Genomic DNA, 14,676 nt, shown 5'->3' with positions numbered 1-14,676 from the left:
AAAATAAAAGCAAAAATGCATGTTGAGCTAACTACTTTTAACATCAGGGATCCCAGGAAAAGTGAGCTAAGAGGGTGCAATAACTCCTCCCCCATTTTCCTTTCTTTTCCCCATTTTTCCTTTTCCCATTTTCCTTTCTTTTTCCCATTTTCCTTTTTTCCCATTTCCCATTTTTCCTTTTCCCATTTTTCCTTTCCTTTTCCCATTTTTTTTTCCAATTTCCCATTTCCCATTTTTCCTTTTCCCATTTTCCTTTCTTTCCTTGTGGTGTAACCTTGTGGTGCAACCGGAACAATCTTGAACTAAACACACTCAAAAACCGTAGAAATGGTGGTAAATTTTAGAAGAAACTCTCCTGTACTATCACCTCATACTAGACAACACAGTATCAACAGTAGAGACCTTCAAGTTTCTAGATTCTATCATATCTGAAGACTTAAAATGGACACCTGACATCAAAAATGTCATTAAAAAAGCACAACAGAGAATGTTCTTTCTGCACCACTCAGAAAGTTCAAACTGCCCAAGGAGCTGCTGATTCTACAGAGGAATTATTGAGTCTGTCAGCTGCCCCTCCATAACTGTCTGGTTTGGCTCTGCAACCCAAGACAGACACAGACTTCAATGGATAATTAGAACTGGAGAAAAAACAATTGCTACCAACCTGCCTTCCATTGAGGACCTGTATACTGCACGAGTCAAAAAGAGGGCTGTGAAAATATCTACAGACCCCTCACATCCTGGACATAAATTGTTTCAACTTCTACCCTCAAAATGATGCTATAGAGCACCAGAACAACTAGACACAAGGACAGTTTTTCCCCGAATGCCATCACTCTGCTAAACAAATAATTCCCACAACATTTGTCAAACTATTTACTAAGACTGTATTACAGTGGTGGGTTTCAAATTTTTTTACTAGTACTAGGGTTGCCAGGTCTGCTTCCAAAAAATAGCGGACAAGCGGGGGAGAGGGGGGTTAAGTAGTAAAAAGAAAATTACAATTAAATTATATATTTTCTTACAAACATTTTAACACGTATTAAAATAATCACTTCAAAACTTTACTTAAAATTCAAAACATCAAATATATTATAATAATATGTAAAATATTAAATTACATTTTAATTTCATCATAAAGCTTTTGAATAAAAAAAAGTCCACTATTTTGTGAAAAAAAAATAGTGAACATAATGTGAAAAAAGCAGACTGTCCGCTCAAATAGTGGACATCTGGCAACATTATTTACTACCTGTTCTGTGGGCGTGGCTTGGTGGGCGTGGCATGGCTTGGTGGGTGTGGCAGGGGAAACATACTGTAAAATCTCCATTTCCTCCCCACTCCAGGGGAAGGTTACTGCAAAATCCCCATTTCCTCCCAATCAGCTGGGACTTGGGAGACAGAGAATATATGGGTGTGGGGGCCAGTCAGAGGTGGTATTTACCAGTTCTCCAAACTACTCAAAATTTCCACTACCGGTTCTTCAGCACTGGTCAGAACCTGCTGAAACCCACCTCTGCTGTATTACTATTATTCTTCTCATCCTTCCTATTACCTATCTCCTCCCACTTATGACTATAACCTTGTTTCTTATATCTCTATGATTTATATTGTTTGTTTAATTTGTTTCCTAGTATGATTTGATTGCTTATTTAGTAACCTATGACTATCACTGTTATATCTTATGATTTTTCCCTTTTCTTTTTACGTACACTGAGAGCACATGCACCAAAGACAAATTCCTTGTGTGTCCAATCACACTTGGCCAATAAAGAATTCTATTCTCTCTCTTTTTTTTAAACAGATATCCATACTATTTAAACTGATTTCAGAAGAAGCTCTTATGCATTTCAGAAATGGCTTCTTGGTGCTTGGAGGGAAAGGTCAGGGAAATTGAAATGAAAATGAAATATTCCTGGAGGGTGAGCAACTAATTGTGCAGTCCTCTGGGTTTTGGCCATCTCACAATCCTGTTTATGCCTTTCCGTCTTTCCTCCAGGCATCCCAAATCTCTTACTTTCTTTATCAAGATTTATGTAACAAAGCACTGCTTGCTCGAACTCAGATGCTGGGTGAGCCTCATAAATTTACAGTTGCTCTTTTGTACTGCTGCCAGTTTACTTATTTGATAGCGCTCAGCTGTTTTTGCAAGAGGTACATAATAATGAACTCCATGTTGTTTTATGCATCTGATACCTATGTGGTGGTAATGGTGTTGTTTCAACTTCTTGTTGTTGTTGTTTTATGTCTGGAGCAGCAAATACAAATGTCCCCTTCAGGAATAAAATATTATGGAGCTGAATAATCACCCTTACTTGTCATTCTGCAAAACATTATGAATAGTATCTTCAGTGTGTGCTCTCCTATTTCAATGAGTGAGTTTCTGTGACCTGAATATGAAAAAAAAAAAGACAACTGACAGCGTTTTCACATGCAGCTGCTTCCACTACTCGATCTCTCCAAGATAGTTTGAAACTGACCCTCCGTTGTCTTCAGTTCTGCTGAAGTCCCACAGAAAAAAAGGGAGATATCACCATGAGGTCCTCAGTACTTCCTCCAACTGATCCGTGAGAGGGTGAAAATTAATGAAAGAAGCAAGTCATTCCAGGAAAACATCAGAGTTGCCTTCCCCTCATTCCTTGTTAAAGATAAAAAAAAATCTCTCTGTGAGCTTCCAGGCCCGAATAGAATAGAATAGAATAGAATAGAATAGAATAGAGTAGAGTAGAGTAGAGTAGAGTAGAGTAGAGTAGAGTAGAGTAGAGTAGAGTAGAGTAGAGTAGAGTAGAATAGAATAGAATAGAATAGAATAGAATAGAATAGAATAGAATAGAATAGAATAGAATTTTTTATTGGCTAAGTGTGATTGGACACACAAGGAATTTGTCTTTGGTGCATATGCTCTCAGTGTACATGAAAAGACAAGATACGCTCGTCAAGAATCATAAGGTACAACACTTAATGATAGTCATAGGGTACAAATAAGCAATCAGGAAACAATATCAATATGAATCATAAGGATAAAATTACAGTCATACAGTCATAAGTGGAAGGAGATGGGTGGTGGGAGCAATGAGAAGATTAATAGTAATGCAGACTTAGTGAATAGTTTGACAGTGTTGAGGGAATTATTTGTTTAGCAGGGTGTTGGCATTTGGGGAAAAATGGTTCTTGTGTCTAATTGTTCTGGTGTGCAGTGCTCTATAGCGTCGTTTTGAGGGTAGGAGTTGAAACAGTTTATGTCCAGGATGCGAGGGGAAATGCGAGAATATTGACCGTTCTAGAAGCTCAGGAGCTGGTGGAGAAGAGAAGCCAGAGATTCCACTAGTGCTCTGCAGCCCTGAAAGGATGTAGGAAGTTAGCACCTACCCCTCTCCTAGGAAAATGAGATATTTTAGGAAATATTAAAAGGGCAGAATATTTCCCCTAAAAGTGAGGCAGAAACTCACCCCCCCACACACACCTTTGTCAATGTGCCATTAAGGCCTGAGCTAGTCTATTTTGCATAACAAAGATTTACCTCCTTCAGGCAGAGCCATAGTAGGAATTGCTCAAAGCCCTTTCAATACATCATCACCCAGCAAGAGTCAACCAAGCTGGGATTCAAAAGACAACCTACAAAGTTACTCCTGCTTGGCCCCATGGGAGTCTGACAACCAATCAGAACACAAGCTCAAATTCAAAACCCAACATAGGGCATAAAACCCAGGCACTCTCAGCATCTCGGCCCTTTTTCTGCCCAGGATCTCAAGCCATGTGATCCTGCTCATCAATAAACCTTCTTTCCAAGCAACTTCCATGAATCCAGTGTCTTTTTCCCCACTTGGAACTGAACCCAGAAAGATATTTCTTCCAACAAGGAAGCATCAGCTTTGATTTCCTTTCTCATAAACTGCTTGCATGATTGGTCCGATCTGGAGCTGGTTTGGAATCAGCTCAAAGGGCTCAAGGACAAGTTCCTTGAATGCAACTTTCATTGGAAACGGGGGTGGGAGTGGGGCAGAGAAGCGCAGATTTAACATCGTCAGTACAGGCAGTCCTCAACTTACGACCACAATTAGGATCAGGATTTCCATCGCTAAGTAAGGTGGGTTGTGAGTTTTCCCCCTGTTTTATGATCATTTTTATCATGGGAAAAACTGCAGTTGTGAAGTGAATCATGCAGTCGTTAAGTGAGTCTGGCTTCCCCTCGATGACTTTGCTTGTCGGAAACCAGCTGGGAAGAGGCTAAATGGGGATCATAGGACCCTGGAAATGCTGCAACTGTTGTAAATACATACAGGTTGCCAAGCACCCAATTTTAAACACAACCTTGGGAATGCTGCAGTGGTCATAAGTTACTTTTTTCAGTGCTGTTGTAACTTTGGTTGCTAAATGGATAGTTGTAAGTGGAGCACTACCTGTAAAAGGTTTTAAGACAGGGGTGTCAAACTGTTCTGTCAGGGTTCCGACAGATGCCCTAATTAAATCATGAGCCTTGAACCAAGCTTCAAAAGAAATCCAGTTATTTATTAGGAGCTTCATGCCGGCGGGGTTCCAAGTGAAGCCAACTCTGACCCCACGTAATTTATGCCCCCGGTCATGACTCTGTTTCCCCACTCTCCCCATAGTGTGTCATCAATCACATTTGCCAACACAGCACTTTCACGGGTTGTAGATATCACTCCCCTCCGGCCGCTGTAGGTAACCCTGCGAGACAGCCTTGAGAGACATATTTCTGGAATGTGCTTTTGTATTTGGCTACCATGCTGCTTCATCGGTTTTTCCCATCCCCCTTGCCTATAGCAAATCGAGAGCAGGCCAGGGATGTTTTGTGAGTTGACACTTGCGTCGTCACATCATCATGTGATGTATCGTGACTTTTTCCCCCTTTGTTAAACCAGGGGTGAGCGTGGCTAGCGCGTGACGCATCCGGCCCGTGGGCCACCAGTTTGACACCCCTGATTTAAGAGATAGGAAATATTACTTCATATATGGATTGCGTTTCTAAAATCATTATAATTTTGTATATTATATTTTCCTTTGGATTAATATATATTTTCCTTCCTTTTAATGGGTATCACAATTGAAACAGAATTAGCGATCTTATCTTTTTCACAATATTAGGTAATGAGCTGCCATATTTTCTAAAGGCTGTGGCAGAATAATTTGGGAACAGACCGAGATCCAAAATTCAGAGCTTTACATACACTTTTCCTACAGAGGAGGCATCTCAAAATATTGTGATCCTCTATTGAGACTGAAAGATCCCTGATGAGAATAAAGATATGCACCATGCAGCTAGTTTGAGAAAAATCATATTTGTGCAATTGCTTCCTTCATTTTTCCCTCACTAGTAATTATGCAGAACTAAAAATTGTTTACATCGCTAAAACGTTGCACATGTTTTTATAGTAATACACTCCATTGAATCAATATGCTTTGTCCCAAGTAATTTAGTTGCACCCGAACAATGCAAGTTTCCTTCATTTTTCAGAAAAGAAATCTATATACAGCATATTCCTCTCTCTCTCTCTCTCTCTCTCTCTCTGTATGTGTGTGTGTGTCTCTCTCTCTCTCTGTGTGTGTGTCTCTCTCTGTGTGTGTCTCTGTGTGTGTGTGTGTCTTTATGTCTCTGTTGATCTGTCCCCGTACCCATACACACACACACAGCCAGTCGAGGGTTAAGGAAACACTTTGGAACGCACCCAGTTCTTATCTCCGACTTGGCAGCGATAGACACACCGTCTGCCAAGGGACTTTATTTGCACAAACAGACAGATAAAATACGAACGTTCAAGAAAGTCCAAACAGAAATAATATTCCTCCCAGCAGTTCCGGACGAGGCTTTAGTGACTCCAAGGTTTTGCTTTGTTCGTCACAAAAGATCCTTGACCACCACTCTCTATTATATAGTCTCTGGGGTGTGGTCTCTGGGGTGTGGTCCAGTGACTCAGTGCTAATCCCTAGCACGCCTCCTAAACTGCTGCAAACGTTTATCACGCCTTCGGAGGCGTGCGTCCAGGAATGATGTCTCATTATCACTTTGACTGGAATCAGCTGTCTCCTCTCCCTCGACCGGCACTTGAGACAATGCCAGAGGGGAGGGGCCTGGAGAGGGAGGCCTGGCTGACTCCTCTTCCTCATGCTCGGAGCTTTCTTCCTCCGATGGGACAGGCTCAGAGGGCGGGGCCACAACACTATCCCCCACCGCAGGGCCCTTCCCCCGGGTCTGACGGTCGGGATGGGGTCGGGACGGGAACTGTTCGTGGAAAGCCCGCACCAGGTCAGGGGCCTGAACGGCAGACGCATCCACCCAGGTGAAATCCTCGGGCCCGTACCCCTTCCAGGCGATGAGGTATTGGAAGCGCCCCTTCAGCCAACGGGAGTCCCGGATACTGTCCACCTCGTACGTCGAGGCGTCGTCCTCGTCGGCTGCGGCTGGGGGGGCAGGCGTCGGCGGGCGGCGGAGATGGCTCGCGGGGGCCTCAGGGACCAGGAGGGACCAATGAAAAACAGGGTGGAGCCGCATGGAGCGGGGTAGAGTCAACCGGTAGGCCACCGGATTGATGACCGCCTCGATAGGGAAGGGACCGATAAAGCGTTGGGCTAGTTTCCGTACCGGCCGGTCCGTGGGGAGGTGTTTCGTGGACAACCACACCCGATCTCCTACTTCCAGCGGTGGTGTCGCCCGGCGGGCGCGATCGGCGAACCGTTTATAATCCTCTTTCGCCCGGATCAGCTGCCGCCGCACCAGTTGCTGCACCGCCTGCAGCTCTGAGAGGAAGTCCCGGGTCTCGGGAACAGGGGAATCCATGATGGTCAACGGGAAAAGCCGTGGATGGTATCCGACATTGGCATGGAACGGGGTCATCTGGGTGGAGGTGTGTTGGGAGTTATTAAAAGCGAACTCCGCCAGGGGAAGGTACTCGGCCCAGTTGTCCTGCTGCTGGTTGACAAAACAGCGGAGGTACTGCTCCAGTATGCCGATGACCTTCTCCGTGCCCCCGTCAGTCTCCGGATGATGTGACGACGACAGGCACACCTGCACCTCCAGCGCAGCCATCAGGCTTTTCCAGAAGCGGGCCGTGAACTGGGCCCCGCGGTCCGAAACCACCCGGTCCGGCAGGCCGTGGAGGCGGAAGATATGTTGCAGGAACAAGCGAGCCGTGGTGCGGGCCGAGGGCAGGCCGCGGCACGGGATGAAATGTGCCATCTTCGTGAGCGCATCCACCACCACGAGGACGGTCGTGTACGTAGCGGACAGGGGCAGGTCTGTCAGGAAGTCCATGGAGATGGCTCCCCACGGTCTCTCCGGTGTCGGCAGCGGCTGGAGGAGTCCGGGAGGGGGACCGGACGCGGCTTTGGCCTGTCGGCACGTCACACAGGACGTCACGTAGGCGTGCACGTCGTGCCGTACCCGAGGCCACCAAAAAGTCCGCGTCACCAAGTTCAAAGTCTTAAAGAAGCCGAAGTGCCCCGCCGCGGGGTTGTCATGGCACTGGTTCATGACGAGGGCTCGGAGCGGACTCGTGGGCACGTACAGCCGACCCCGGTGTCTGAGCAAGCCCTCCTCCACGGTCCATGGGGACGCGGGACCGACGTCCGCTCTCCGCTGCTGCGACCAGTCATCCTGTCGCTGCGCTTCCAGCACCTGAGCCCGCAGGTCCACCGGTTCCTGGACCGCGGCCAAGGAGTCCGCTGGCAGCACCGTCCGGGGGGGAAGGGAGTCCTTGGGGCAAAAGTATTCCGGCTTATGGGATAGCGCGTCCGCCCTCTGGTTGAGGTTGCTCGGAATGTATGTGACGTGGAAGTTGAACCGGGCGAAAAACAACGACCACCGGATCTGCCGCTGGTTCAACTTCCTGGCCGTGGTGAGGTGCTCCAGGTTCCGATGGTCCGTCTGCACCTCCACCTGGTGTCGGGCCCCCTCGAGGTGATGTCGCCAAGCCTCGAACGCGGCCTTGATGGCCAGCAACTCCTTTTCCCAGATGGTGTAGTTGCGCTCGGAAGGGTTGAGTTTCCGGGAGTAGTATGCGCAGGGAAAAAGAGTGCCGCCATCCACCGGAGCCTGTAGTAGCACCGCCCCAATCGCCACGTTGGACGCGTCCGTCTCCACCACGAACGGACGGTGTGGATTGGGGTGCCTCAGGACTGGCTCCGTGAGGAAGGCCTGCTTGAGGACCTCGAAGGCCTGCTGCTGTGGGGGCCCCCACTGGAACGGGACCTTCTTCCGAAGGAGCTGGGTCAACGGCAAGGTCAGGGTGGCGAAGCCCGGGATGAAGGTCCGATAGTAGTTGGCGAATCCCAACAGACGCTGGACGTCCTTCACCCGACGCGGGGGTTCCCAACTGCGCAAGGCCTCCACCTTGCGCGGGTCCATCGCGATGCCCTCGGGGGTGATGATGTGCCCGAGGAACTCTATGGAAGTCTGGAAGAAGTAGCATTTCTCCAACTTCGCATAGAGCTGGTGCTCCCGCAGGCGCTGCAGGACCTGGCGGACATGCTGGAGGTGACTTTCCGGGGTCCGGGAATAGATCAAAATGTCATCCAAGTAGATCACCACGAACCGATCCAGCATGTCCCGGAACACATCGTTCATCAAGTGCTGGAAGACCGCGGGGGCGTTGGTCAATCCGAACGGCATGACGGTATACTCGAAGTGTCCGTACCGAGTGCCGAACGCCGTCTTCCACTCGTCCCCCTCTCTCACGCGCACCAGGTTGTAGGCCCCTCGGAGATCGAGCTTAGTGAAGATCGAGGCCTCCCGCAACCTCTCCATAAGCTCTGGGATCAGCGGCAGGGGGTAGCGATTTCGCACTGTGATGGCGTTCAAGCGCCGGTAGTCGCAGCACAGGCGCAAGTCCCCCGTCTTCTTTTTAACGAAGAGGACCGGGGCCGAGAGCGGGGAGGTCGAAGGCCGGATGAACCCACGGGCCAGGTTCTTTTCCAGAAAGTCCCGTAAGGCGGCCAGCTCGGGCTCCGACATGGAGTACAGGCGTCCCGAGGGCAGGGGTGCATTGGGCATTAGGTCCACCGCACAGTCGTAGGGTCGGTGCAGGGGCAAGCGGTCCGCCTCCTTCTCGCTGAACACGTCGGCGAAGGGCGTCAGCTCCGGAGGCAAGGAGGCGTTTGGGGCAGAGACGTCCTGGCCGGCGCAGGTGTGGCGAAGGTGGTCGACACACTGCAGGCTCGGGAACGAGATGGCGTTTCTCGACCACGCCACCTGAGGGTCGTGCGCCCGAAGCCAGGCCATCCCCAGGACCAAGGGAAAGTGCAGATCCGCCGTTACGTAAAACTGGATCGCCTCCTCGTGGTTTCCAATGGCGAGGCGCAAGGGCTGGGTAGCGGTTTTGATGGGTCCCGCCACGAGTTCCCGCCCATCTATAGTTTCGACCCTCAACGGAGGGTCCACTGGAACCAAGGGGACTTTGTAATGGGCCACAAAGGCCTGGTCCATAAAGTTCGTGGTGGCCCCCGAGTCCACCAGCGCGTGCGCCTGGAGCCCCTCCGACCGGTTAGCCAACAACACCCGGGTGTTCAAAATCAGGTGCCGAGGGGGCTCACAGTCCACAGCCGCCGACTCCGGCGGGGCATGGTCACGTGCCTGACCCAGAGTTTCCCCTAGGCCAGGCCTGGCCCGTTTCCCGGCTGGTCGCGTCGAGACTCCGGAACAGGCTTGAGCGGTCCACTCCGCTTCCGGGGACACGAGGCGGCAAAATGTCCCGCCTCGCCGCAATAGAGGCACAACCCCCCTTGACGTCTCCGCATCCGCTCCTGGGCCGTCAGTTGAGGTCTGGCTGCTCCGAGCTCCATGGGTTCCTCAGCCGTCGCCACAAAACGCTGTGCGGTCCGGAGCGCTGTCGGTGCGAAACGCGGGGGTGCCGACGCTGTCGGTGCTTCCGGAAGTGCCCGACGGGGCCGTCGCCGTTGCAGGCGGGCGTCGATGCGCAGGCATTGGGTCACCAGCGCGTCGAGGGTCGGTGGCGCCTCCACACGAACCAGCTCGTCCTGCATCTCGTCGGAAAGGCCGTCCTGGAAAGCGTCCATCAGCGCCACCTCATTCCAAGCCGAATCCTGGCCTAGCAGTCGGAACTCTGCAATATAGTCCTGCAGGGGGCGCTTGCCTTGGCGGAGGTCCTTGATGCGCCTCGCTGCCGTCTGCACCCGGAGGGGGTCCTCAAACATGGTGCGCAGGTGTTGTAAAAAGCCCTGAAAGTCCAGGAGCAAGGGGCTATCTTGCAACAACAGGGGCGTGGCCCATCGGGCGGCAGTGCCAGAGAGGGAGCTGATAACAAATGCCACCCGAGCCCGGTCATCCGGAAAATCCTCCGGCCTCATCGCCATAAACAGTTGGCATTGTCCCAAGAAGGCCGGAAACATCTCCTGCTGCCCAGAAAACCTATCTGGCACGTTCACTGGGCATCTCGGACGGGGAGGGGGAGGAGGTGGAGCTGCAGGAGCATTTCCCAAAGCAAGTTGGGCAGTTAGCTGTGCTACTTGCTGTTGCAGAAGCTGATTGGCCTCCAGCATCTGCTGTATCTGCTGCTGCAGCTGTTGGTCCATCGTGGGTTAACGATGGAGTATGGGGTGACGAACAAGATGATCTGTCCCCGTACCCACACACACACACACAGCCAGTCGAGGGTTAAGGATACACTTTGGAACGCACCCAGTTCTTATCTCCGACTTGGCAGCGATAGACACACCGTCTGCCAAGGGACTTTATTTGCACAAACAGACAGATAAAATACGAACGTTCAAGAAAGTCCAAACAGAAATAATATTCCTCCCAGCAGTTCCGGACGAGGCTTTAGTGACTCCAAGGTTTTGCTTTGTTCGTCACAAAAGATCCTTGACCACCACTCTCTATTATATAGTCTCTGGGGTGTGGTCTCTGGGGTGTGGTCCAGTGACTCAGTGCTAATCCCTAGCATGCCTCCTAAACTGCTGCAAACGTTTATCACGCCTTCGGAGGCGTGCGTCCAGGAATGATGTCTCATTATCACTTTGACTGGAATCAGCTGTCTCCTCTCCCTCGACCGGCACTTGAGACAATGCCAGAGGGGAGGGGCCTGGAGAGGGAGGCCTGGCTGACTCCTCTTCCTCATGCTCGGAGCTTTCTTCCTCCGATGGGACAGGCTCAGAGGGCGGGGCCACAACATCTGTGTGGCTTTGAGTCTGTGTTGACTCCTGGCAACTGTCTGCACTGGTCCCTGCAGTTTTCTTGGTCAGGTTTTTCAGAAGTGATTTGCCATTGCCTGCTTCCTAGGGCTGAGATGGAATGACTGGCCAAGGTCACTTAGCTGGGTCTGTGCCTAAAGCAGGACTAGAACTCACAATCTCCTGGTTTCCAGTCTGGAACTTTAACCACTACACTTAATTGGCTCTCAGACTTGAGGTGGCGCAGTGGTTAGAGTGCAGCACTGCAGGCTACTTCAGTTGACTGCTAGCTGCAGTTCGGCAGTTCAAATCTCACCAGCTCAAGGTTGACTCAGCCTTCCATCCTTCCGAGGTGGGTAAAATGAGGACCCAGATTGTTGGGAGCAATAGGCTGACTCTAAACCGCTTAGAGAGGGCTGTAAAAGCACTATGAAGTGGTATATAAGTCTAAGTGCTATTGCTATTGCTATAGCCTATTCCTAGATCACTACAGACATCCTATTCTGTGGAAAGGGTGAGATCCATCATCAGTGACATAATATTCAACACAGAAGTAATGACAATAGCAGGAATTCGAAAAGAGATCTCGGTGCTCTTCTACAATAAACAACACAGGCAGGCACTAAAAACATTAAATGGATCGTAATTCCACGCTTATGGTGATTGGAATCTATAAACTACTAAAACCTGCTCGTCTATTTGTAACCTTCGATTAGCTGAAATGGTATGTCACAGGATAACAATTTTTGAATCAAGGTAGCTCAAATCTGCTAGCTTTACAGAATGTGTGGAAAATCCAGGACCCATTAATCCTGCGTGATTTAAATTTCAAGGACCTTCAGATCCAGTTGTATTTGCAAATTTGTGACTGCTTCAGCCCCGCTAGTCAGCTATGGTCATAGGATCATAATTTCCAACACTCTCTGCCAGTTTCCCACAAGCAAAGCCAATGGGAAGCTAACAGGAAGTCAGATCCTACTGATTCTCTCAGATTCACCCTGCTAGGTGGCTCAGTGGCTAAGACGCTGAGCTTGTCAATCAGAAAGGTTGGCAGTTTGGCGGTTTGAATCCCTAGTATAGGTCTCCTGCATGAGTAGGGGGTTGGACTAGATGACCTACAAAGTCCCTTCCAACTCTGTTACTGTTAATTTGTCCCAAAAGATACAGAGGTTCTACTGTTAAAGGTCCGGTCCCACTGCTTTTTTGTCCAGCTGGGGTCATCCTATTTATCTCTTTCGGTAAGGAAATATTGACGAAAGAAGATCCAATAATAGATCATAGGTTGTCTGGTTGGAGCTAAGTGAGAAATGCTATTGTCATTTAACACTTTGCAATAAATAAGAGAAAATTTGCTACTTATTCATAATTCAAAACGTTAAACAGAAAACTGAAAAACAATAGAAAATCCCTCTAACTGTATTTATTTATTTAAGAAAAATTTTATGGCCGCTCAACTCACTCTCAGTGACTCTGGGCAGTTTACAAGGATATACTGTTATTAAGTAAATCTTTCTTCAGTTTCACCTCAGCAATTTTCGAAGGAAATACATTTACTTCCCTTGTTCTACTGATTTCAGAATTTACAACACTAAAATTCATGTTCAATAGAGTGAAATATATATTAAAAAAAGCCATGGAAATCTAGATGGATTTGACTGCAGCACCAATTTCAGTGGGGTCTCACTAAAGAGCAGATAAAGCGGAACCAAATTTATAATATTCTAAACAGCCAGACGAGTATCTTAATTGGCCTGATTGTACTTATCATAATCATATTACTGTAATTTTTGTCTCAATCATCTTAACATATTTAAAATCTTTTTAATGGTAATTTACTGATATGCAATAAGACAGAATCCTAATAAAAATAATGTCTTAATTAGAATTTGCTTTGTAAGTTTCTGACTTCTTACAGTTTTGTAACATAAGCAAAAAATGGATTTTTATAACATTGTGTGATCAGCTTTTTTTTCTTCCCCAAACTGATTTCTAGTTAACATTAAGGAAGACGGTTTGATGTTTCTTCAACAGGCACTAATGTGTGAAAGTTTTCTTCCTAAGTATATAATTGAGTTGAGGGAATGGGGGATGGGAGGTGAGAAAGCATTTCATGGGAAAATAAGATAGCCAAAAATTCTGCATTTGGAATCCATTTAAATTACTGAATTGAATGGCATGCCACACCATAACCAATTGGATATGCAATTCATTGCAAGCTGTTCCCTATGGAGGAAAAACATCTATATGGATCTCAACAAATGTGGAGTATAAACTACTTTCCTGAACTTCCAGAAAGAAGAATAGGAAATCAACCTTCCTGGTCCTAAAGCCAAGAAACGTGCCTTAATTTAATTTAATTGATTTAATTTATTTATATGCCGCCCCTCTCCGAAGACTCAGGGCGGCATAAAGCTTCCTCCTGGTACAAATGGTATATGATGAAAAGAACAAGAGATGAGAATTATATTTAAAGTAAAATAATAGTATCATGTACAATAAAACAGGTGCTATAGAAGAGAAGAGAAGAGGAGGAGAGGAGAGGAGAGGAGAGGAGAGGAGAGGAGAGGAGAGGAGAGGAGAGGAGAGGAGAGGAGAGGATAGAATTTTATTGGCCAAGTGTGATTGGACACACAAGGAATTTGTCTTTGGTGCATATGCTCTCAGTGTACATAAAAAGAAAAGATACATTTGTCAAGAATCATAAGGTACAACACTTAATGATAGTCATAGGGGACATATAAGCAATCAGGAAACAATATCAATATAAATCGTAAGGATACAAGCAACAAAGTTACAGCCATACAGTCATAAGTGGAAGGAGATGGGTGGTGGGAACGATGAGAAGATTAACAGTAATGCAGATTTAGTGAATAGTTTGACAGTGTTGTTTTTTCTGCAGTTATAGGAAGATAGTCCCTAGTGCCATGATGGCAAACCTATGGCACGCGTGCCGGAGGTGGCATGCAGAGCCATTTTTTCTGGCACATGAGCTGTCGCCCAACTCACCTGCAGCTGTGCATGTGCACGTGCCACAGCTGGTGTTTGGGCCTTCGGTGTGCATGCACGCAATTCAGGGGACCCAGCTGGTCTTCGGAGCTCTCCTGCATATGCGCACATGTTTGTGCATGCGCGCAAGAATACTTGTGCACAGCACACGCATGCGTAGATGGCTTTCGTGTGCGAGCATTGCACGTGTGAAAGCCGCACACATGCACAAATGGTGCGATTGCACATGCAGTGCACAGGGGAGCCGCGCGAAACCTGCGTGCATGCGCAGATGGTGTGGTTGCACACGCATGGGGGGGCCATGCACGAAAGCCGTACGCTTGCGCAGATGGTACGGTTGTATGCGCAGCGCACAGGGAGGAGCCGCACATTAGCACAGATAGCACGCGTGTGCAATGCACGCAAAGCGCGTACCTGTTCGACACTTGGTGAGTAAAAAATTCACCACCACTGCCCTAGTGCAATCAATCTTGTTTCCCTCCATTAGAAAAGAGACAGGGAAAGCAGCAGGAAAATATAAAAGAATTG

At 48.2% G+C, this 14,676-nt stretch overlaps 1 protein-coding gene across 3 annotated transcripts in view; it reads right to left on the bottom strand.

The window, feature by feature from the left end:
* Nucleotides 1-14,676, bottom strand: part of CTNNA3 (catenin alpha 3) — a 957,874-nt gene that overhangs the window by 31,241 nt on the left and 911,957 nt on the right. The window lies entirely within an intron of this gene.

Source organism: Pantherophis guttatus, chromosome 6, assembly GCF_059756535.1.
Source record: "Pantherophis guttatus breed Tessera chromosome 6, ASM5975653v1, whole genome shotgun sequence".
NCBI classification, from domain to species: domain Eukaryota; kingdom Metazoa; phylum Chordata; class Lepidosauria; order Squamata; family Colubridae; genus Pantherophis; species Pantherophis guttatus.
The sequence above is the reverse complement of the archived record's forward strand: the minus strand, read 5'-3'. Positions and strand labels throughout refer to the sequence as shown.